Source organism: Perca fluviatilis, chromosome 4 (assembly GCF_010015445.1).
Source record: "Perca fluviatilis chromosome 4, GENO_Pfluv_1.0, whole genome shotgun sequence".
NCBI lineage: Eukaryota > Metazoa > Chordata > Actinopteri > Perciformes > Percidae > Perca > Perca fluviatilis.
In genome coordinates, this window is record NC_053115.1 from 24044468 (window position 1) to 24069981 (window position 25514).

General features: G+C 39.9%; 1 protein-coding gene and 1 long non-coding RNA gene across 5 annotated transcripts in view; one reads left to right on the forward strand and one right to left on the reverse strand.

Moving 5' to 3' along the window:
- Positions 1 to 25514, forward strand: part of LOC120558070 (cadherin-22-like) — a 193427-nt gene that overhangs the window by 72075 nt on the left and 95838 nt on the right. The gene's annotated exons all lie outside the window — the stretch shown is intronic.
- LOC120558071 lies at positions 11714 to 12598 on the reverse strand. Its single transcript, XR_005639050.1, has 3 exons — positions 12407 to 12598; positions 12004 to 12284; positions 11714 to 11887 (listed from the first exon to the last, which is right to left on the reverse strand). It is a non-coding gene; the product is annotated as an uncharacterized LOC120558071 (long non-coding RNA).

The following is a 25514-nucleotide window of genomic DNA, read 5'->3' on the forward strand; positions in this document are numbered from 1 at the left end:
ATGTAGTAAACATTTACCTACCAAATTATAGGAATCACATCTGTTTATTTACTCTATGTTTCTTTATACAGTGGATGCTACAGAGAGAAAAAGCTACCATTAGTGGGTAATCAAAGCAATTAATAGTAAAGTAAAATCCTAAGCACATTATTATATCCCAAAGGGAATAGTTTGGCTATGTAAGCTCCATTTTAAAAAGGTTTTAAATGGATGACTAATTCAGTGCCAATTGTTGAATCTGACCTTTTAGTTTTTATATTGATGAGCAATATTTTCACATCTTAATTTAGTTACATTTTGCTTATTTCAGGGTATTAGTGTGCAAATTGCACTAGATTTGTTTCTATTTGCAAGCTCATTATTAAATCGGCGAGTATACTACTGTGTAATTTAAACAGTTTTTCTGTTCTATTCTCCACCTTTAAATCATGTTAATCCATAAAGTAGCTTACCATGCATTTATCACTGTTAATGTTATAACTTTTACTGCAGCCTGTTCTTTTACAAAATATGAACACATGAGTATACTAAAACTCTCTACATGACTCATAGTCCAGTTCTTGCATTTTCTGAAGGCTGCAGACTAATTCAAGCAATTTTTACTATTTTACAGTTACAGTGGTTAAAAAAATGAATTCCCATCCCTGCAATTTATGAAGGAATGTTCCATTTGCATCATATTGTTAACACCAGTGAAATGAGATATTTTCTACTTACTGAAGAAGTCCAAGAAGTCAAGCTAACTCTGCTGAATTTAACCCCACCCCCTACTAACACAGCTACCGTCCTCTCTGATCCACTTCTGGCCACATGCCGTGATTCTGATTGACTTCATATGGACATTATTATTTTTATGATTGTTATAATAACTGCAATACCACCCTAATGATAGTGATCATATTACGGGGAACTCACTCTCCCAATAGTCGGCTGGTAGTCGTGCGGCAACCTCAGCGGGGAGTGAGTGAGCTGACTTCAAAGGTGTGATTTATCTCACAGTGGAGTGCAGGGGATTTTTGTAGTTCAATATTAGTGCTGTTCACCGGCCAGGTACTTGAGGACTGAGAGAAAGGCTCTAAAGGTCTTCTGTGATTTTCTTTCTCTTATATCTTCACCTCCATATAGTATCTTGATCCATTCATCCTGTAAAATCACTATTATGCCAGTCTTGGCCGTGCACTGTATTGCCATTTTGGATTAGACAGCGATGGAAAGTTACACAGAGCTCAACTTGACATTGATATTGATCAGTTGGACAGTAAACGCCACAACTTTGCTCAACCGCAAATTGAACCCTAACACTCATCCACTACCCTCGCCTCAACTTGAAATCTTTCCTGCACAGGCCTGGTCATTTTCATGCAAAAGATTGCCTTTTCTGCCTTGAGGAGAATGCAACGAATAGATTGATTAGGCAATATCGTAATGGGGATAGGGTAATGAGCCTGTCAATCATACAGCGGACAGCGTCTAAAAGAAAAAATACACCCAGGCAGCAGAATTACTTTGCTAGTAGATTGGGGGGAGAAAAATAGTTTTATGATGAGTCAAAGAAAACAGACTAGACTCTTCTCTTCTTTAGACAAAAGATAATAACCTAGACTGGAATAGAGCCACGTACTGCACTTGAGGGTTTATTAATTTCATCTACTATGTATGTGTTGATTATGTAGATAATGATGATTTGTATTAATCTAAAGTTAAAATATATATAAATTAATTATTAAATTGCATGTGTGTAATACACATGCAAGATATATATATATATATATATATATATATATATATATATATATATATATATATATATATATATATATATATATATATATATATAGATATATATACTGCACATCAAAGCATGAAGCATAAATTTCTTACCATTGGAATTAGGAGCTCTTTAATCCTCTTGTGAAAACCAAGACTTCCCGTGGAGTGAACAGTTGCATCTTTATTTGCTGGCATTACAACTGACAAGTAGGAAAGTTATGATCAGTTACATTACATGTCACCCCGTATGTTCCTCTGTCCTTTTATGTCTGGAATGTGAACCAGGGGTCAAGTACGGTGGCCCTGAGAGGCCACAGCACGCAACGATAGGACAACACATGCAAATAAACCACAGCACGCACTAATAAGAAAACACGTGCAAATAAACCACAGCACGCACTAATAAGACAACACATGCAAATAAACTACAGCATGCACTAATAAGACAACACATGCAAATAAACCACCGCACGCAACAATAAGACAACACGTGCAAATAAACCACAGCACGCAACAATAATAAATTAAGAATCGATGCCACCAACATAACCAATCACACTATGACAGACGCTCCACTCAGCACCAACTGCAGTGTTTAATTTTAAATGAATGTAGCCTACTGGCAGCCTGGCACACGTATGGTGCTCAGTATTTTATTATTATGTATCGGCGTGTGTGTGTGTGTGTGTGTGTGACGGCCGGCCAGCTAGGTTGTTAAGCCTGCAAGCGCTTGTGGAGTTTAACTCCGAAAATGCAGCTAACCACAGGTTAATCTTAAAATGGACATGTGCTGTGATATTTAAACAAATAATCCATCAACGGTGAAATGAAAGCCTTTTATTTACGAGACCAGTCTGATAGACCTCCAGCTTAGAGCGGGGTCTCTGAGCAGGACTGTCTGAGCGACGAGCTAGCGGCCCCGGCAGGCACTGGCTGTCGCGTCACTTTATGGCGCTGATCAATTCTGAAAACTTTGAAACAAATTGTCAATTCGGCAAAGATTTTCGCAAGACTGCCTATATTCAAAATCTAAAGAGTTCATTTCTCGCCTAAAACTTATTCAGAAGTGAATTTAGTGATGAATAAAATGGCGAAAATTGTTAAAATTGTACTGTATTGTTGTTGTTAGTGCGTGCTGTGGTTTACTTGCACGTGTTGTCTTATTGTTGCGTGCTGTAGTTTATTTGCACGTGTTGTCTTATTAGTGCGTGCTGTGGTTTATTTGCATGTGTTGTCCTATTGTTGCGTGCTGTGGCCACTCAGGGCCCAAGGGTCACATTTTGATGGCATTTCACATGTGTTATTCTCCATCATGCACCTCCCCTAAAATAGATACATTTCTACTGCAAATATACATTCTGAAAAGCCATGCATGCAGCAAACGACTGATATAAATGCCATTCACAGTGCCAAATCATTTCCAGTGCGAACAAGTGCATTATAAACCTAAAGGAAAGAAGCTTTCTCCTGCCAACCCATTTGTTTTGCTGCTGGACACGGAGAGCAAACTCGCTTGTATCCGAAGCTGAGGCAATTTGTTTTATTTGACTTCTCGCGCCATAAACTGTCAACTCTGGTTCCCCTAATCCAGGCGAGGTTTGCTAGAGAAAACAAATGGGCGCTGTAATGACCCTCCCAAAAAAAAAAAATTTGGGGGGGGGGTATATATTTTTTCCCAAAACCTGTCTAAAAACAAAAAGAGTTAAGTTTTGGGGGGGGTTTTTTTTATTTTTCAAAAAACTTTTTTTTTCTTTTTTATCTACGACCAGGTGGATAACTAGCGAGTTTCTCCCTGTGTGCCTCAGTGCTTTTCCTTGTATCTTTTGATGGATCTCATCATTTCCTCAGAGAAATTCGGAACAACTTAAAATGTTTATAGTGCCTTAAAAAAGGCTGTTATAAAATCCAGGCCACTTTTAAAGTTTTTTTTTTCACAAACTCACCTTTAACACACCTTAGACACTAGTACTAGTGTCCTTATGTGTATTTGTGTCTGTGTATGCTGCAGAGAGACAAAGCAGAGAGAAGGAGAGGCATTTTTGCCCATGTGTGTGAAACTATGAAAAAGTGAATTTTCAGCCAACTATTGATTTTGGAAAAGGCTCTCACTGAGATGATGAGGAGGTGTGTCTTGTGAAGTGCCTATTATGTGAAATCAGTTGCCGTTGCTTGATTCTGTGTGCTCTATATTCATTGCTTCTAGTTCTCTAAAACAGCTTAGGCTGCATCTGCTTATGCGCCCATTGCATTCAAATTCCCCAGTTTATAGAACACACCAGTGCCTAAACATTGTTTGCAGGTGCATCCTACATGATTGTTCCAGCTCTAAGCTAAATTATAATAAATGTGTTGTTTTTTCTTGGCCCGTTGCAAGATTTAAAGTGAGCTGGACAGGTGCCGTGGATTTTATTTATTTTTTTAACTGTTAACTGCTTTGAATATAGAGTGGGAGGACTTTTTTTTTCTTTTTCTGAATATTATCCAGGATATAGGATCCAGGGTTTTAAACACAAGCATGTAGCTAAATAAAGGCTATTACTCTTCGCTAAATTACTCCTACCAGTTACACTGTAGTCCAATGCATTATGTTTAGATTTTTTTTTTTTTTTGACATTTATTACATTACAGTTACTGGTTACTGATGATACAATTCAAAATCTGTCAAGTTATGTTGTTCAAATGCTTCACTGCTGATGGGCAGGAGTTATGCACAAGGGGAAAAGGAGAAATGCCTATTCACTACTTTTTAATTGCTCACAAAGAAGCATGCAAGCATTTAATAAGCAAGGATACTTGACATTTTTCCATGTTAAGATTACAATACTGTATTACCAAACATTTGGGTATACAGGTCAGAAACACCTGCCTACAGCAGCAAACTTAAAAAAAACAGACTATCAATGCAAAACTGATTGCAGAACAACCTCGTCTTGTCACAGCGAATCCACCTCTGCTAAACAGACATAAAACACAGATAAAATCCATTTTGTAGATGTAAATGCAGAGATGTGTAGTGGCTTAAATGTTGCCCAATACTAGCCTGGATGCCAGCCAAACTTAGCCCCACCCACAACATTTGAGGTCGGGAAGTTCGGTCTGGACTTGATCCGTTGTGGAGCAACTATGCTTGAACCAGAGCTGTTCGGACCAATCAAATTGTCAGTGCGGGCTTTATATGATGATGGACACATGATCAACAGTAACGTAATCAGCCACGTCACCAAAGAGTGCTTGGGTTGAATTCGTTTACAACAATTGTGTCCATTATAACCATTGTGTCTGTTATAGAAGATATCGACAGCGCATTAATTTTAAAAAAAGGAACAGAGAACCGCGATCACGTATATATACACATTGCCACACCCGTCCGCACGACACGGAAACTGCCGCCTCTGCCTTTGCTCTGTCGAAGCCTGCCTTTGACTTGCAGCTTCTGTGACGTCTGTCTCCGTTGCTCTGATTGGTTGTAGGTCTATCCAATTGAGATCAGAGGCATTTTCTATCCTGATTCGGTTGAAACACGCCCCATAATCACAGCCCAATGGAGCAGTATCAGACTCACATTCTGACTAGAATCTGAGTATGACGACGTCAGGCTAGCCCAATACAGTCTTTCAGAGACATTCTGAACGAGATGTGAATGGCAGGTAAGGTCTGCAATGGCTTTAAGAAAGTAAATAGTGTCAGGAACTGAGTAAAGAAATCGTATTTAAAGGGGCTGTACTCGACATTCAGAACATTATTATAGCAGTAAACAAATATTTGCTATGTAAAGATATGTTGGAGTAATGGCGTTCTGAGCAGAGAATGAGGTCACACTCCCTCTCTGGGTATTGTAATTCAAGCTTCTCTGTTCTTTGTTTTGATATATATAACAATAACGTCATCATATTCACGATATTGTGCCCATATTTCTTCTCTGCTGGTGTTTTCTTATTTTTATTTTGGATGTAGTGCTGCACGTGGGACATAGCAAGAGAGGCATTTGGGGAGGCCTTCACACACACACACAGAGTTGTGGAGGGGTAGAGATGAAACACAGTAAGGTTTGTGCCTTCCTGACCACAATCTGGCCTAATGGGAATCTTATGGCTGAGTGCGCCACACATGCAGCACACAGAGTCAGGATGTATGACCACCTAGTGAAAGCATTCTAGCAAGAAGAAAAGTATAGTGTAGGGCCAAATTATGGAGGGATGATGGGAGGACAGAGAGATAGGGGGTGAAAAAGAAACAGCATTGGGTTGGTGACACACAGATTGTCCTTTCACACATATTTTGACATTTGCAGTAAATTTTTCATAATTGTCCGTAATAGACTGACTTACACTTCACATGCATTTCTGACACAGATGATTATTTTTAGTCACATTGGAAGAAGATGCCTCAGTAAACAACATACACAAAGCTGTGTACAGTGTTAACATTGTTTTTTTACTTTGTACATATTTGCACCTTGCTTTGAGGTTTGAGATTGGCTGTTGATTCAGCGCATTGCTTCTCTGGATTCGTGATAAAGAGGAAAGTCAAATAAACATGTTACTGCCTCCGAAGTCCTCTTGAAATGTTTATTCCTCTGAATATATTAATGGATTAGAGATTGTATGTAACATGATTATGAACAAAGCAGCTGAAGTGCGATCAAAGTGAGGGAGAGAGTAAACATATACACAGTAGGCGGAAAAGGTGAGAAATAAACAGAAATTATGAGATGGATTATAAGATTACTCCACAACATGAAAACATTAGCAAGATATGGAAGAAACAGAAAGTCTCAAAAACACCTTTTCACTTTTGAGGTTTTGCACGTGATTTTATGTTACGAGAGCTCTGCTTAATAAATATCCATTGGGCTCTTACTGATATGCTTTCACTCTTGCAGGTTCAGTACACAGTGCAAGCATTTATGTAAGTGTCAAAACACACACAGTATGTTTTCTTTCCAACATGAATTCACGGCTTATGTACCGCTAGTGTCTAAAACATACAGATGCTTATATAAGATAAGGTTTAAATGCTAAGGCAAGCAAAGATGGCTTTGTTCAGTTTTCGAAGAAATACCTTTTTGTTGTTACTTGTGTTCTTTCAGCTCTATTCTGTTGCCTTGGGAGGTGTGCTTAAAGGTACAAAAATTTAGTTTTATTCATGTATTATTAATTTTTAATTATTTGATCATTGTGAGTGTCCCATTATTATGTGTTAAACATACATTCAGTTGTATTTAAAAATATAATTGCCATTAAGTCAAGAGTTAAAATAGATACATCAAAAATAGATGTGCTCAATTAATTTTGATCTCTAATTTTCATTCCTGTTTTTTTAACCCTTTGAGCTACATTCACACATTTTTTTCACTTACAGTAAATCATTTCCAGCCAACACAGTTACCAACAGTTAGAAGAGAAGAGAATAATACAGTGAAGAATTTACTGTGGGTCAGGTTCATTTTGTTCATTTTACCCCCCTAAAAGTGAGAGCTGGACTGGGCTTGTCTACTGACATTGAGGTACCTAAAGCCTGCTTCCAAATCATCTAGTAACTTTGTACTGTACTTTCACTTCCTCACGTAGCTTTAAGACTTGACGTCAATTACTAGAAAAAAGTATCATCTCCAAAGCCCTCAACCCTTTCTCCAGTTACCAACTCGGGCTCTTCAATACACTACTTGCTCTTAACACATCGGTAAATATATCATGTGCAGGTGACAAATGTGTTGAATTATGATATTGCTCAGAGAAGGGATGAGGGATGACAAATTGGGAAAAAGAGCACATTGGATGACATGATGTGTAATGCTGAATTTGCCCTCTATACCTACATGTCTATTTTTATGGTTTTTTTTCAAAGAAGAAATATAGTTAAAAATGACTTGCTGAGAAAATCTCCTATCCATGTTGTTGCAGAGACTTTCCTGCATTAACAGCTTTACACGCCAGAACAGGTTGCACAGGAAACCGGTGCCGATGGCACAGTACACCCATTTATAGGCAGATCATTACCAGGTCTCCATGCCAAGTAGACCTAAGGCTTGTGTGCAGCAGTGTAATATTATATTGCTCTGAAATTCTCAATGTATGAAGTGGATCCCTTTGCTCCAGACCACTCTCCTGATTCATGATGCATCAAGCCTCCTTTTTTAGAAAGAGCAAAAAAACCTTGTACACTAATTCTGCAAGATGCTCTTGAACTTGTTGATGGTAGTCCATCCAACTCGCTTTTGCATTTGCATTGGCTGGAAGCAGCTCTGATAGGCACCAGTGGCCTCTGGTTGTCCTGAGAGAGTCCTAAGTATAGTCGGCCTGAAGCTAAGGGCAGAGTCGGAGCAGTGTGTTGACAGACACCAGTGCTCTTCTACCATCCTGGGCCCATGTGCACTGACAGCTGTCAACTACCTCGGTCATCACCTGTCTTTGACAGAGACACACACATGCCCATACATTGATGCGTGAACACACACTGACACAAAGAATATTTTCTTTGCACACATACATGCACACAAGCATACGTGTCTAAGTAGAAACACACACACACACACACACACACACACACACACACACACACACACACACACACACACACACACACACACACACACACACACACACACACACACAGAGTCTTTAAGGAGCAAGCTTTTGGCTCGGGCTCTTACTCCGGTTTATCCCTCCTGATCCCACTGCCCTTTCCTTTTTGTGTTTGTTTCATTCATATTCTCTCTCTCTCTCTCTCTCTCTCTCTCTCTCTCTCTCTCTCCCTCTCTTTCTCTCACCCCCCCCACACACACACTCTCTCTCTCTCTCTCCCAGCCAAAGCTGGGGATACAGAGTGCCAGCCACCCATGAGATGAGCGATTTAGTAATTGTGCAGCTGGCAGCCCAGGCATTGAGGTCTGTGCAGCAATAGTGGACACTGTGGCATGCATAGGCACAAAGGCTAGTCCAGGGGGTAAAGGAAAGAGAAAGACAGAAAGACAAAGACAGACAGTCAGAGACAGAGAGTAAGGAATGGACCAGGGGTAGTTTATGAAAAAGAAATTTAAGAAAAATCAATAGACGTAAAGAGAAAGTGAGAAAAAAATGAGTGGGTGCAGGTTCATTTTACTATGTGGGTGAAGGCTTTTGAATTTTGAAGAGTAGAAGCAGTATTGGCAGCATGGGAGAGACTGAACAAGGAAAGGGGAAAGGGGGGCTGGGGGGATTTGAAGAGAAAGGGAGGGACGGGGGTGGAAAAGCAGCAATTAGTGTAATTAGGAGACCAGCTTTAGCAAGGCACTGACAATATGTCACCTCTCATTATAACCCAAAAGCAAACACAGCAGCCTAATGCAAGGCAGCACCCATTCTCTAGACAGTTCCCTGTGTCAATGCAGATTTTGTTCTACCCAGTCACACTCGGCTGCATATCATTGACTTGCCAATACGACATGGGGTTTAGGATTCAGAATATAGAGTCCAGTTGAGAAGAGAGAGACCCAAACAATAGCAAGGTACAACTAGCATGCTGCCGGAGTACAGGAGGCAGCCAAACAGAAAGCAGCCTGGATCCTTAAAGCTACATTGTGTAAGAATTTCTCCTATCTAGCGGTGAAATTGTATATGACAACCAACTGAATATTACTCTCTAGCCCTTCCCACTCCTACGGTGGCCGAACCCGAAATTAGCTCTTAGTATCTCCATCGTTTACACGCAGCTATTCTAGCCACTCCAATATTCACTTTGGTCTCGTGTTGTCGTTTTAATTCTCTTTTTCGCTTCCCCAGCGAGTAATCTCCCCCTGGCATTCACTGTGCGAATGGTGGAGATATGTCCCTCTTTGGCTAATGTGTTTTAAAGATGGAGGCGCTACATGGCGGCCGTCATTCGAGCGACTCGCTCATGTGTTCTGAATGATTCTAAATGGCAGTTTGTACACTTACGAGAATACTTTGATTAGTTGGTGGAAGTAATTACACATGAAAGAACACAGGGGTTTTTGCTAAGAATCAACTCAAAAAATTACACAATGTAGGTTTAAACTACATGGGGACTGATTCATTCAGATGGATGAAATGTGTTAGATGTTTGTGCAGAGGTGGTTTGAATTAAGAATTACATGTTGTGGTTTGTTGGAATTGATGTTTGGATAATTATGGCACAAGAACTGAATTGTGCTTTGAAACTGTAGGCGATTTGCATCAACATTTCATCTGACAATTTATAGACTTTGTTAATATATGATTGCTCATTGAACATAATAGTATTTTATTTATATCAAATACTGACACATATAGTGAACAACATAACTGGAAACATTGAAGTTGCATTTAAATTGCAGAAATGTTTATTATTGAATGTTTGCCTGTTTAGCAGTCTCATCATTTATGAATATTTGCACAACTTCCATGAGCTAGTACATTTGTACACATGGTAACCCTTTTGCACTCCAGAGAAAACTGTTTGTGTCCTTTTATGCATTTTATTTTTATGTTGTCAGTAAAGCAGCAAACAGGCCATTAAAACTTTACCATTGCTAGATAAACACTACATAAACAGACATGTTTTCTGTTGTGCCTTTTTTTCCACTCGTCTGTGACATGGCACGGGGCGCTGAGCCAAGTGACTGTGACAAATTGGGATTGGAAATGACAAAGTAGGCTATTTAATAAGCATGGTGGCGGGGTTTGGACTCTGGTGTCGGGTTCACTTGAATAAGCACACTGTCTGAACTCCTCCTGGGCCCGGCTTTGATGGCAGCTTTCATCCATCTGATGGGGAGATTCTGGGAACAGAAGATGGTACAGGGTCTGTTTCGCTATCTGTGTATGTTTTACAAAAAGCCCTGAAAAGGGGAGTAGTTGAATGAAAGATGCACAGACACAAACTTTCCTCAGATCATATGTGTAATGACTGAATATAACACAATACAACATACATAATACATAAAATTCTGCTGCTGCATATCTACAGAACTGAAATATACCAAGCAAATACGGCAATACACAAGAGATACAAAATAAAGTTATGCTGATAACCTATAGCACTCACAATTACACTCAATACATTACAGAAATGTATACAGAACATACGACACGTACAATGTCTCTACATGGCCACTGAGTGCTGCTCTTTCATCCACCATGTCGCAGTTAGCATTGCTAAAGGCTAATGTGGCTAGCTTACTCTTCTTCATGTAATTAGCTTCATTACTTCACAATGTGCGAACATTCTGTGTTACAGTTTTTCTTCAATTGTTTACACGCAATTTTGAAAACTTGGTTCTTTTTCAAACTATAATCACAATTATCTAAACACCACTCAATTTGCATAATTCCTAGATTGTTTGCAAAATGACATGCTTATAAAAAACAAAAACAAAAACAAAAAAAAAAACAGTCCATTAAGTCAAAACATATACACGTTTGTGAAAATGCTATTAGTTTTCATTTAACCAACACAGTCCTCAATGATCAGACACTATTGCAGCCAGTTTCACACTGCTGTGATAAATAAACATTTGTAAAAAAAATTTAGGAAATAGCATGTGCTAGATTTTTGGCCAGACATTGTTATGTAAGGGATAATTTAGAAGACCCACAAAAAAAATAAAAATTCTTCATGATTAGTTTGAGATATAGGGAGAATGTACACAAATATGCCTACTATAAACTTATCAAGCACTGCACAACACTGATGCTGCAGACTGAATAGTTCAAGTATTTATTTCAATATTTGCAGTATTTCTTACCATAATCAGTTACAGTAATCAACCAACAATAAAATCAATGAAACAAATACAATCTGTAGACAAATTACTGCATGAAGGACATACACTTTGACTCTGAAGAAAAACCATCTGGTCCACTTGGTTTAATGCTGTGACAATCTTGTGCAATCTGTCAAGAAATGCAAGTATTAGATTTGCATTATAGGGTCCCAGATTTGCATGGTGGTGGAAGACCCCATTTTGTGTAATAGCAGTGCAAAGGGTGATGTTACCCCCTCGCTGCCCTGGCACATTGGGGATTGCCCTGTGTCCAATTACATTTCTCCCTCTTCTGGTTTTCGCAAGGTTAAAGCCAGCCTCATCCACATATATAAATTCATGTTGAATTTCTGCAGCATCCATTTGCGAGACTCTCTGAAACACAGTAAAAGACAATAGGATGCTATTCACTATCTATTGCACAGTATTTTTTTGTGCCAGAACATTATGAGCAGTGCACAATACGACACCATAGTAAGATGAATACATACCTCCACATACTCATTGTGCAGATGTTTCACTCTCTGAATTTCTGTCAAATGGTACCCGATACAGTTGCTTCATGTATATTTGATTTTTCTTGAGGATTCGACCTAAAGTTGACAGAGAGACTCGTTGGATGTTATTGAAAATATGGTCATGGTTGATGATATTGGCTTGGATTTCTCGCAGCCTGATACAATTATTGGTCAAAACCATGTTCACAATGGCGGCCTCTTGTGCACGAGCGAACATAGGGCCCCTTCCACCGTGGTGTCCTCGACCCTCAATCCTATGTGAAAAAAAAAAATATATAAAAAATACACATGCAGCCTACTGTCAAATGTCACAGTAAACAATATTGATGATAAGTACAGCGAGCTTCAGTTTCAGTGTACTGTGTGGTTAGCTTACCTGTTTTCTCGATAAAATGTCCAAATTACTGACGCAACAGTATTTCTGCTGAGATTTGGTTGAACTCTTTGTCCAGCTTCCATCAGCGTCAGTCCATGGTTGATAACATGGTCAATAAGTGTTGCACAGATTTCTTGAGTCAAATTTGGTCCTCATCTTCTTTGTTCAGGTTCCATCAACTCTTCAAGTCCTTCTTCTCCTCTTCCTCTACCTGGGCCTCCTCCTCTACCTCCTTCTCCTCTTCCTCTACCTAGGCCTCTTCCTGTATCTCCTTCTTCTCTTCTTCCTCTACCGCCTTCATCTCCTCTTTGAGCTCCCCCTCTCATTCTCACTCTTCTTCTTCTTCTTCTTCTAGCTCCTTCCATTTTTGTTGAAGACAGGTGAACTCACCTGCTGCCTTTTATAGCACACCTGAGTGCTGCGTTTTCAAATTAGCACATGTGTGCTTCCACACCTGATGGATGTGATTATCCAATTCGTTCATTGGTGTGGTCATTGGCAATCTGGGGCTTTGTAATGACAAGGAAGTAACCTCACAATCCTTATCTGTGTCTAAGGTGTGAAAATGTGTGAAGAGTTTAACAAATCACTGTGTGTAATGTTTTGCAAAAAGGGTGAAACAGACATTGTGTGTAATGTTGTGCAAATCTGTGGAGCTGTTTTGCTCATTGGAGTAGAATTTTGCAAATTGTGTGGACATTTTTATTTTAGTGTGTAAACCAGTGTTTCTCAACGGGGGCGGTACCGCCCCCCAGGGGGCGTTCAGAAGATGATGGGGGGCGTTGGAAGCAATATTTTGGAAAGGGGGGCGTTGAGGTGCCCTTGGGGGGCGTTTGTTTGAAAGCTAGTTTAAACCAAAGATTCACAATAACAATACATGTTTACACTTAAACTACTAAAGAATAAGTAGTCTGCAACATTAAAAGCTGCCAGTTTACAGCACTGCGACTGGACCAGACGGGTATCCTAACTTCTCTGTGCTTCTGTCAGCTTTGTTTGGCGCAGCTCCGTGCTGCCTTCATGGAAACGGGACGTCAGAGCATCGTCTTAAATGAGCTCTGTAGCTACTACGTGAAGATAAAAAAAAAGCAATCGCTGTGACGTTGTTTTCTGTAACCCCCCCCCCATGTAGCACAAGTAGACTTTATATTTAACCGTAACACTTTTTCGTCAGATGGTTTATTAAACACAACGTTTCCTACTGTACCTGAAAGCAGCTTCATTTCACGGAGAAAGAGAGAAAGAAAAGAGACGTGCGAGAGATATCGACTGTGCGTTGTTGTTTGGCAAACAGTCAGCTGTTCCATAAACTCCCGCCAGTTCAGGGCTTATATTTGGTGTTTTAAAACTTTCTTATGGAAGCGATAGAGGAAGTGATGTTACAGTTTACTGTACGGGACTCTCACACCTCCACAAAACACAGCGCCATGTGGGTTTGCGTTTTCTCCAAACGGTTTTTTCTGTTACTTACTCGCAAGACAGGCGATAGCAAACCTAGACTCTTCTAAGCATTAAAAAGGGCTCTCACTAACTCTTTCAAAAGGTTGTAAACTTATTTCTATTCGGCAGTAGGTGTCGTTCTTCAAGTCGTTTGTCATCACCAAAATACTTGCGTGCGTGCGTGCGTGCGTGCGTGCGTGTGTGTGTGTGATCCTTTGATAAGTGCCAGCTTGTTTTCCGTTGGAACAGTTCGATTTTAGATTTGAATGAAAACTAGATTTGAATGTTAAATTGCTAGCTGTTTCTGATTGGCTACTGTTAGTGTTTGTAATAATAATAATAATAATAATAATAATAAGCATAATACATTTTATTTAAAGCTCATTTCATGACACCCAAGGTAACTTCACAAACAAAAAAGGACATTCAAATTATAGTCATCTTCTAAAGGTGCTGAGGTTCACACCATGCAGCAGGCATTTTGATAATACCTAATTATAGTTTGAATGTTACATATCTAGTCGTTCTGATTGGCTGCTGTTATTTAATTTGAATGTCAAATGGTTGCATTTTTCTTTAAAACCTGTAAATATATATAATTTCTATTCACATGGCTTTTTGATACCTGGGAAACTAATACATGTGTTGTTTGTCATTCAATGATTTGATTTTTTTGATTATTTTTGATAACAATAGTAACAACAATAATAGGCCTATATTGGGGCATAATCATTAATATTCGGGGCATTTAGCCTACATAATATTTGATGGGGGGCGGTAGGGACCTGGATAATGGATAGGGGGGCGCTGGCACAAAAAAGGTTGAGAACCACTGGTGTAAACAATCGTAAAAAACTGTAAAAACACTCTCCTCAGCACATATACACATTCACATTACACTCTGTTAAACAATAACACATATTATAGGACACTCATACCTGAAAAGGGGAGTAGTTGAATGAAAGAGGCACGGACACAAACTTTCCTCAGATTATATGTGTAATGACTGAAGGTAAGAGGTGACGTGCACCGCAACATAGCTCAACAGTTTTACGTTCCCCCTGCTGTGGCCCTCTAGTAACTACAACGCTCTTGTTCACACTTACTGCTGCTGCTGTTGAAATGACATTTTGCACATGAAAAATAAGAAATCACAAACGTACTGTACTGTAACTGCTGAAAATGACAATAACAACTTTAACCATAAACTGTGATATACCATCAAAATATGAAAATGCCAAAATTACTCAATATGAACCCTCAACTGCTGTTACTCAACTGCTTGCTCTGACTTATTGGTAGGCTAATACACATTACTTTTACTTTTTGCTGTGACTTACTGGTAATACACATTATTCCATCTGTCACGTGTGTGTGTGTGTGTCTGTGTGTGTGTGTGTGTGTGTGTGTGTGTGTTTTAAGCTGTGCATGCTTGTGTGTGTGCATAGGAACTTTTTTGAGTGAATGCAAAATCAGTGCACATATCAATCTGAGGCAGAGATATACTGTGGCGAGCGAGTGGGCTCTGGGGTGGTGTTGGGGTAAATGTGGCCATGTGTTAACCTCAGGCTATTAACTTCCAAGTATAAACTCCTTCCCTCAGATAGTAATCACCTGTGCCACGTTTTTCTTCACTGTGGCCACTGACATGAGAAGTTATTGTTACAGAGAAATGCAGCGACATTCCTTAATGTCACCAGGCTCAACTGAGTTGTCACATGTACTGTATATGTGTAAGAATTTGCAGAATGCACAAGAGAAGGTTAATGGAACATCATACATCTCAGAAAATATCTTTTAAAGTAATACAGGATGGAACTGATTGAAAAACTATAAAGGGATGGAAGAGATAGACAAACGGATAGAGAAAAACAGGAGAAACATAAACCTGCAGAGGGATCCTAACTGAGGGAACCTGCTGAGACTGTGGAGCAGACAACAGGCGAAAAAGGAAATACAAGAACAAATAAAAGTGACAGTGGAGTGCAAAAGAAGAAAATGAGTAAGAAAGACGGTGTGGATGGGCAGACAGCATAAGAGATGATAGAAAAGTTGTAAGGGCAGGGTGACAAAAGAAAAAGACTCCAAAACAAAGTGACACAAAGAGAGAGCGAAAGGCTGAAAAGCAATAGGTTTTAGAACTTGTTGACAGTGAGTTTGACACAGACAGACAAAGACAGAAAAGGCAAAGAGGTGCATGGAATATAGAATAAGATAACTAATGGTAGGATGGGTGGTGGAGGGACAGGGAGAGTGTGCTTGTGTGTGTGGTGTAAAGGCTTGCAAAATGAAATGGGTATGCTTAAGTTTGCATTAATTTTCTGTGCATGTGTTTGTGTGGAAAACGTGTGTGTACATGGTTGTGTCTTTGAGTGAGTGAGTGACTGTCAGTGTCTCTGTGTGTGTATGTGTCTTTGCATACATTCATTTTTTTTTTTTTCATTATACAGCCTCCCAGGAAGGAAAACGTGTCAGTGCAGCAGGAGAACACTGCATTTTTGCCTAGCTCCAACACACACAAATGTTTGTGAAAACATGAATTATGAATTAAAGCATGACATTTTCTGCTAATATGCAAATTGAATCCTATGAGGACATTTATATTTGCAGAGACTGATTCATCATTTACAACAAGAGTTAAACAGTGTTTCTGTGCAACCAAAAAAAGCAACCTTGTATATTTCAGTCAGTAATTCACAGTACTCATATGCACTCCACACAACTCTCTGAAGTGGCAGCTAATTTGATTGGTCAGGGAAGGCACAATTGAGAGGAGAGTGGGCTAATGGCAGAGCAGAGAGGCAGAGAGGCACAGATAAGCTTATCACAGTAAAAAAATAAATAAAAATGGAAACTTGTTTTGGAAACAAACTCAAATTGGCCACTGACCAATCAGCTGCTGTGCATCATTCAACACCAAATCCTTAATATTGAACCTTTTATTAGCTGCAGAAAAATCACAACAATGGAAAAAATTATGTAGGTTCCATTTATTTCTTTTTCAGTTGTACAAATATGTTCTATTGTGTGTGTTTTATGCTGCAGTGCTTTTTCCTTTATTTCATACATTCTTTAGATATAAGCTTCCCAGAATATGGGTCATTTTTTCCCCCATAAAAGAAAGGCATTTCATATATTCTCCCCTTCCCCCTCCATGTTGTATTGCCCCAAATACTCAACAACTGATCAGATCTGTTTCAAACATGAAACAAAATATTGAATTCATTGCCACATAAAATAGCACTGCCCAGTTGTGCTTTTATGATAAAAAAATAATACATAACATTAGAACAAGGTATAATGTAGACCAAAAAAAAAATACATTAGTTTCTCAGTCTATAAAGAAAGATTATTTCTAAGATGAACAAAAGATTCAGACAAAAATATGTATTTGGGATAATTCAGTCATAATTTACTTGCAGCTTTGAGACCAGTTTTGCATAGAGCATATTGGCTAGCTGCCTCATTCAGCTCTGCCTTTATACTGCTTTTCTCTCTTTTGAGGTCACTGTCACTATAAACAACAACGTACAACAACCATTATGAAGCTTTATTTGTAAAGGTACATTAACTTATTACCTAACCATAGTCACCGATTAGCCCATTAAAGAAGCTAAATAGAATCAACATATAAAGGTCCCATGACATGCTGCTTTTTGGATGCTTTTATATAGGCCTTAGTGGTCCCCTAATACTGTATCTGAAGTCTCTTTCCCGAAATCCAGCCTTGGTGCAGCATTACAGCCACTAGAGCCAGTCCCACAATGAGCTTTCCTTAGTATGTGCCATTGTAGCTTTAAATGCTATTGAGGAGGAGAGAGGGGGGGGGGGCAAGGTGGAGGGTGGGGGTGTGGCCTTGACCAACTGCCACTTTGCTTGTTTGCAAGCCATGATGTCTCTCTCTCTCTCATGGGCGGGCCAACTTCTCTGGGCGGGCAAAGCAGAGAAAGGGGAGGTAACCTTGCTCCTTATGACCTCATAAGGAGCAAGATTCCAGATCGGCTCATCTGAGCTTTAATTTTCTCCAAGGCAGAGCAGGATACCCAAGGCACGGTTTACACCTATCGCCATGTCTAGCCACTGGGGGACCATAGGCAGGCTGGGGAAACTCATATTAATATAAAAAAAACTCATAAAGTGAAATTTTCATGCCATGGGACCTTTAACACATTATAAGCCCCAAGATACCCAATGTAATGTGATGAAGCCAGTAATCAACAGTAATGTTCCCAAACAGGAGACCTTAATGATAACGGAGGGTCTTCAAGCTCTGGCTTCTCTACATTGGCCATGATGCTAGCTAGCTAGAGGCTTGGCTGGGATAAACGTACTGTGTGCAATGTGTGTGTAAAGCGCTCAAAGTGCAGGGCGGAGACTAAACAAACTTCTGGTCTGCCACTTAATATGTTCGTGTGGGAACTTGGAAGGACCGAAAGTCCTGTACCGAAACGGTCCGGTACAAATACATGTACCGTACACTCGTAACAGTCATGCAACAAATCCTTAGTGTCAGGCAAACATCTACAGTAAGCCAAACATAATTGCTGTGTCAATCACCAACATAACGATAAAGAAGAAGTATCTTTACATCATGTTACACTTTGACAATTACATCATTGTGTGCGGAACAGGAGTTTGGCATGCTCTCTCTAACAGTAGTAATAGTTAGTTAGTTAGTTAGTTAAGCCTTTAGATTCCCATAGGAACATAGGCCATCGACGAAGCTCTTCCATCCTCTCCGGTCTTGGGCCCTCCGCTCCAGATGTTGCCACGTCAGCCCTTCTTTCTTCATCTCCTGTTCTGTGGTTCTTCTCCAGGTGGTTCTCTGTCTGCCTCTCTTCCTCCTGCCCTGTGGGTTCCACGCCAGCGCCTGTTTAGTGATTGATTTCTTTCTCCTGAGTGTGTGCCCTATCCATTTCCATTTCCTCCTCCGGATTTGCATTTCTATTGGGTCTTGTTTGGTGAGTTCCCACAGGTTGGCGTTAGAGATGGTGTTAGGCCAGTATATTCCTAGGAGGCGTCTGAGGCATCGGTTGGTGAAGGTCTGCAGCTTATTGAGTATGGTGGTGGTGATTCTCCAGGTTTCTGAGCCATAGAGTAGAGTGTTCTTTACGTTTGAGTTGAAGATTTGCAGTTTGGTCTTGAGTGACAAGTTTTTTGCCTTCCAGATATTGTTTAGCATGTTGAATGTAACATAACAGTAGTAATGGTAGTATAATATTATACAACAATAATGTTTATTTTCACTTTAATTATTTAACTACTTTTTAGGCAGTTTTGACTTCAGCACTTGAAAACTTATTTTTGTATTTAAAATTACTATTTTATTTTGCATAATTTTTTTTTAGCAATTATTTAGTTATTTATGTATTCAATTATTGTTTTCTCTCATTCATATTTTTGGTCAGAGCAGCATGTCAGCCAAAGAGGACAAAGGGCCCCTGGTCAAATGCATTTTAACACACACCCACACACATTGCTACATTGCGTGCTCGCATGCCTGTAAATGTGTGTGTGTGTGTGTGTGTGTGTGTGTGTGTGTGTGTGTGTGTGTGTGTGTGTGTGTGTGTGTGTGTGTGTGTGAGAAACAGAGAGGGCTGTCTGCTGGCCATTGGCCCCATGCCTATCAGTTCGCAGTGATCAGTCTTGCCTGGCTGTCGTCTGTCCACTGCCAGCTGTCAAAGGGCGTGCTCTGGGCATGCCCTATGATGAGAGGCTGCAGCCATGCTTTAGAATCAATCCAGCACTCTAATAGGTCACGTATGGCTGCACAGTGCTTGCCAAAAGCTTTGGATTGGAGAATGAGTAGAGGAGGGAATGGAGAGACATACTGGAAAAGAAAAAGAGAGATACACAGGAAGAGACAGATATGTCAGCCATCTTTTCATCAACAAGTTTTGCTAGCCACTGCAAGAAAGAGAAAGAGCAGTAATTGACATGTCACTAATCTGCCTCCGCTAGTGAAAGCTTCTGACTCCACTGTAGTGATGCCAAAGTTTGAGTAAAACCTGAACACACTAACATAACTCTCCTTTTCTCTTTCTCCACCTCTGACTCATTAGAGTTCCCTACTAAAAGACCTACATGCAATCATGAGTAAATGTGTACACACTTAATGAAATTCCCCAAGCGGGAAGGCAGAACAGAAGGAGGAGATTCATTGGAAGAGTGTTTGATTTTGTTTTTAGATACCAAACATTTGGTGCTCAGCAAATGTTTCAGTTTGCAAAGCAACTTCTGGGCCATTGGTGCGCGCAGAAAAAATATTTGACACATGCTTTCTAATTAAACATACTCAAACTGCCTGCCGCACTTAAGTCATCTACTGTAAGGGAACAAGGAAAGTGTAGATAGGCAAAAATGAATTAATTCTATCCTCCCAATGCTGTTTGCCTTTGAGGCACAGAGGAATAAACAGTATGCTTTCTGTTGCTTTGAAGTTATTACTCCACAGCTCAAAAATATCTAATTGGAAACTTGAAAAGAAATATTTTTTGATCAATGTAAGTCAAGCGAGGGACTTAAGATGAGTTTTCTCTCCTTTTTTGATCAAATATCATTCAAAGTACAACAAGAGATTCACTAGTTTTAATCATACTAAAAGTATTTAGATCAGGAGATACTTCACGTAAGTGTGAAATAAATTGAATTAACATGGTGCACAATAGGTTGAAATGTTTGTCTCTGGCGATTAACTCCATTGCAATGCTATATTTATAAATGGTATTTATAAGGAGTCTAACCAGTGGTGGTGGTGATGAAGGACTGAAGGAAGAGCCTGAAGATCTGGATGGATGTTATATGAAGCGGGGCTTCTGATGATGTAAGAAACCTGGGCGCTGGGAATGATGAGAACTGGAGGTGAATGGGGTGGACGGTTGCATTGATTTTGCCAGAAATGACAACTGACAGCAGCAGAGAGTCGAACAGATTGAAGGTTTGATTGCAACAACGCGATAGCCCAGGGAGATTGTGGCAAAATCTGGTTGGTTTAACTGAAAGAGTAAACACCCAGAGTCAGCTGATCAAATTGCGAGAAGGAGAGGGAGAGATAGAAAATGTAAAGCAAAGTATTACTCTAAATAAACATAGGCTAAGGTTCATATGAATTTTTCAAATTGAAAAAAAAGAAACCCTTAAGTTGAATTTGTGTTGTAATTGACGACACACTACATGATGTGAAGCATTTAGATTAAGTCACCACCCTTTAGAGTTGTCTATTCTGATCTATTCTGTACTAAATAGGGCATGAGTGCAAAATTCTACAGGCTTGCAAGATGTGATATAATTTACAGAAGAACATTAAACAATAACAATCTCATGTGTGTTTCTCGATCCACAGTGATCTGCAAGCACCAGGCAGATGAGCAGGCACCTGCTTGTTCATTGTTAAAGTTCAGACCTGAAATATCATTGTGTTAATAACCCGTGTGGGGCTGCAGTGGTGTGGGCGTGTTGTTACAGGTAACAATGATGTGAAATTAAATAAGATCCAGGAAGCCCAGTTTCCAGAATCTCAGACTAGATGATTGCAAATGGAACAGTAAAATTAGCATAATTTTACATTGCTCACACACAGGGTAATTTACCTGCAATCTGCGTGCATTTGATTGACCATTGCAGTTTGTTGCCCAATGATTTGCATTGTGAAATAAGTCCTCTGACTCTCAGAGACCAGATAGCAGGTCAAGAGCTTGCAGGAATGCAGCAACGCTACCGTCAGTAGCCGTTTCAACAAAGCTGATGCAGAGGGGTTCAAAGAAAGAGGCAGACGAGAGATTACTTAACCCAGGGTTCTTTGCGTCTCTGGTGGGAGGCAACGCAGCAGACAGACGGGCAGTGATTTGACAGTAGGAAGGTCTGTTTGTGTGCAGACAGTCAGCTACTACCTTGGCTTACAGCGACTGTGGAACTGGAGACACAGACATGTTGGAACTCGCTGTTTAACAAGACAACAGGAGTGGCCTGGCTACAGAAGGACAAAGCTCTGCCTCAGCAGAGAATGATAATAGTGTGTCATCTCCACTGCCAGGCAGCGTCGATTGGCTATCATCCTCTGCAGGGGCAAGTGGTGGATCTTAGAAACAGGCACAGGGAGTAGTCGAAGAGCCCAGTCACATTCTGTCTCACTTGTGTCAGAGCAAACCTGCAGAATGCTGGAAAATAAGCCTATTACTGCCAACAAGCACACTCCTACTGTTAGTGGACACAGGCAGCGGCATGTTCAGTGCCGAGGCACACAGTGCACCACTGGTGTTGATCTGCCATGCCAATCAGTCCAGGGCACAATAGGGAGAGTCTGCCTGTGTCGAGAGACAAAGTTGTCCTTGACTGCTAAATTTTCTCTCTGGAGTTCAGTGTTATTATGTCTAGTCCTGAAGGAATGTGTATGGGGTCAGAGCAGCCATTTTCTGCCCCCAATGGCTCTTGGCAGGCTCATTGTTGATTACCTGACTGTGAACGTACACATTTCAGTTAATGGTTCCTGCAGTCGGGTGTGGTCATAAGGTGGTTATAGGGTTCTGTTAGTTTATGTAATGTTCAACCAATTATTGTTTTATTGTGCAAACAACGCAACAACGTTTTGTAAAAGTCAAGATATCTCAGCCTCTTCTCTCTCTTTCAGCCATACCAGCATTCTGATGGCCACTTTGGTCCAGACAGAAATATCTATGAATATACATATATGATATAAAACTAACCAATGGATTTCCATGAAATGTATTGAAACCATTCATGGTCCCTAGAGGATAAAGTCTGCTGACTTTGGTGATCCTCAGACTTTTCCTATCCCTCCATCATGAAGTTGACATCGTAGTTTTTTAGTAAAATATCTTAACAACTATCGGATGGATTGCCATGGGATGTGGTACCCACATTCATATCCCCCTCATTGTAATGACTTTGGTGATCCCTGACGAGAGCCTAGCCACACACACAGGGACGCGCAGCAGCACACAGACTCTCTCCTTCCTGCTCAGCAAATCCGCCATCATGATAGCAATGTGCCAAGGTACAAACGCACCTGGCATTTAAAGGGAATGGGAGATGACATTCTGATTGGTTTATTGCATGTTACGCCTAACTTTAATTAATTAATTAAGCCACGATTAATTAAGCCACGAAGTACAACCCTTTTGAACCATGCGCATTTTCCATTTAACTCAAAGCACTGTTGTGCCTAAGTACAGTCTTACAGAGCCTCTAGCTTGGCTGTATATTCTTGTAAGTCTGTATTTTGCAAGTCTCCCAACATTTGCAATACTGGAGTACCATTCAAGATCAGTATTAGTCACCTTACAAGTTCCACATTATGTGTGATTGCTACATTGTTACTTAATTGCATGTAACAAATCAACCCCTGCATCACATGACTGAATACACCGTATATATGCGATAACATTACTGATATGTTATATGTGCGATTCCCCACATAGTTCCTCCATTAACAACACCAACTGGCCACACGCTGGAGACAAACATTTTCACATCTGAGGTTTGAGTTTGCGCTCAGAGGATTCCGACTGCTAAAAGAACCAGACGAAGTCATGCCTCCTAAGAAGCAACCGGCGATAGAGGAAATCGATGACATTAAGAGGTCGCTTGACTTTCTCTCTGAAAAGATTACTGCTGTCAGGCTGCAGCAAAAAGAGCTGGTTGCGGAAGTACGGCTTCAAAATCAAGAGAAGGACACGAGACTCGCCTTCCTGAAGAACAGAGTGGCGGATCTAGAGCAGTACATGAGAATTAATGATGTTATTGTAATGGGGCTCAAAATAAAACCTCGGTCATACGCATGTTGGGTTACGATTTTATGGCTTATACTCCAATTGTCAATGGAGAAATTGCTTTGTATTTTTACTTCCGGAACCCGCTGTGGGCGGGACTGTTGAGCTCTATAACAGCGACAAGCAAGCCATTATAATGAGCTTTGTTAACCGAAAACACAAAATTGCACTACTGAAACAAGGAAGGAAGTTGAAGGGAACAGACGTTTACACGAATGAACATCTCACCAAACGAAATGCTGATATCTACGGTGGCCGGGAAGTGCAATGCAACATTACAAAGAATGAAACACTTTTACAAAGCTCGAGACAAATTTACATTTTGGAAAACAAATTTACATTTTGGAAAACAAATTTACATTTTGGAAAACAAAATAACATTTTAGAAAACAAATTTACATTTTGGAAAACAAAATAACATTTTAGAAAACAAATTTACATTTTGGAAAACAAAATAACATTTTCGAAAACAAATTTACATTTTAGAAAACAAATTTACATTTTGGAAAACAAAATAACATTTTAGAAAACAAATTTACATTTTCGAAAACAAATTAACAAGATGCAAAACACTTTTACCAGTCCCGAAACAAATTTACAAATGACAGATTCTTCACGGAAAGGGAATGTACCACATACCGGAAGTGATGAGGTGTTGTTGGTGAGCGCAGTCAATTTGTGTTGTTGTGAGTGAGTATATGGCGTGAATGAAGTTTATGGTGACTTTACGTGTGGTGGCGGTGTTTGGAGTTTTATATCGACGCGGACCTGACGGAAACATTGGAAAAACAGGGAACGTATCGACAGCCGCCGCGGCCGGATCGAAGCTACAGCAGGGGGCAGCTGAGTCCGTCTGCAGCTGCAGGACCTGGAGCTCACTGCCCATTCCTGGGAGCCAAAACCGACACTACGCCGCTGGAGACCCAGGCCGTATTGCTGGGCCCGCTGGAGGGAAGGGAAGCCCGGGAGAATCAGATCCAGGACTGAACGGAGCGGACTGTCACAGCCTGCTGAAGTTTAAATCACAGGTTTCCTAAAGGGAGTCTGGCGGGACTCGGACTGTGGAGCCGAAACACGACTTAAAGTCTCGTTAAATAAATAAATACATGCAGAAATAAATGAATCATTAGTGGGGAGTGAGCCTGGACATTTCAGTCTGTTTAAACTTCACTTTGAAGCAGAACCTCTTAGTTCAGAAGGGTGAAGTTTCCGTTTGTACTCATATCTGTGAACTGATTATAATAAATATTCTTTGTATTAACACATTAATTAGTCTCTTTGTCTTTTTGTTTAAAAAAACTAGAACATCGCATGAGATTTTGACGATTTATAGTGATTTTATTTCCGTTAGACCTTTGCCTACACTGGCGATGCATTAAGGACGGCCCATAGACAGTATATAAGGCAGTGCCTCCCCTGTTCCAAGATAGGCTCTGGCTCTATTGCACGCATTCGATCCATAACTGCCGTAGTCAAGGCGACATGTATACAAAACCTCATCACTTCCGGTATGTGGTACATTCCCTTTCCGTGAAGAATCTGTCATTTGTAAATTTGTTTCGGGACTGGTAAAAGTGTTTTGCATCTTGTTAATTTGTTTTCGAAAATGTAAATTTGTTTTCTAAAATGTTATTTTGTTTTCCAAAATGTAAATTTGTTTTCTAAAATGTAAATTTGTTTTCGAAAATGTTATTTTGTTTTCCAAAATGTAAATTTGTTTTCTAAAATGTTATTTTGTTTTCCAAAATGTAAATTTGTTTTCTAAAATGTTATTTTGTTTTCCAAAATGTAAATTTGTTTTCCAAAATGTAAATTTGTTTTCTAAAATGTAAATTTGTTTTCTAAAATGTTATTTTGTTTTCCAAAATGTAAATTTGTTT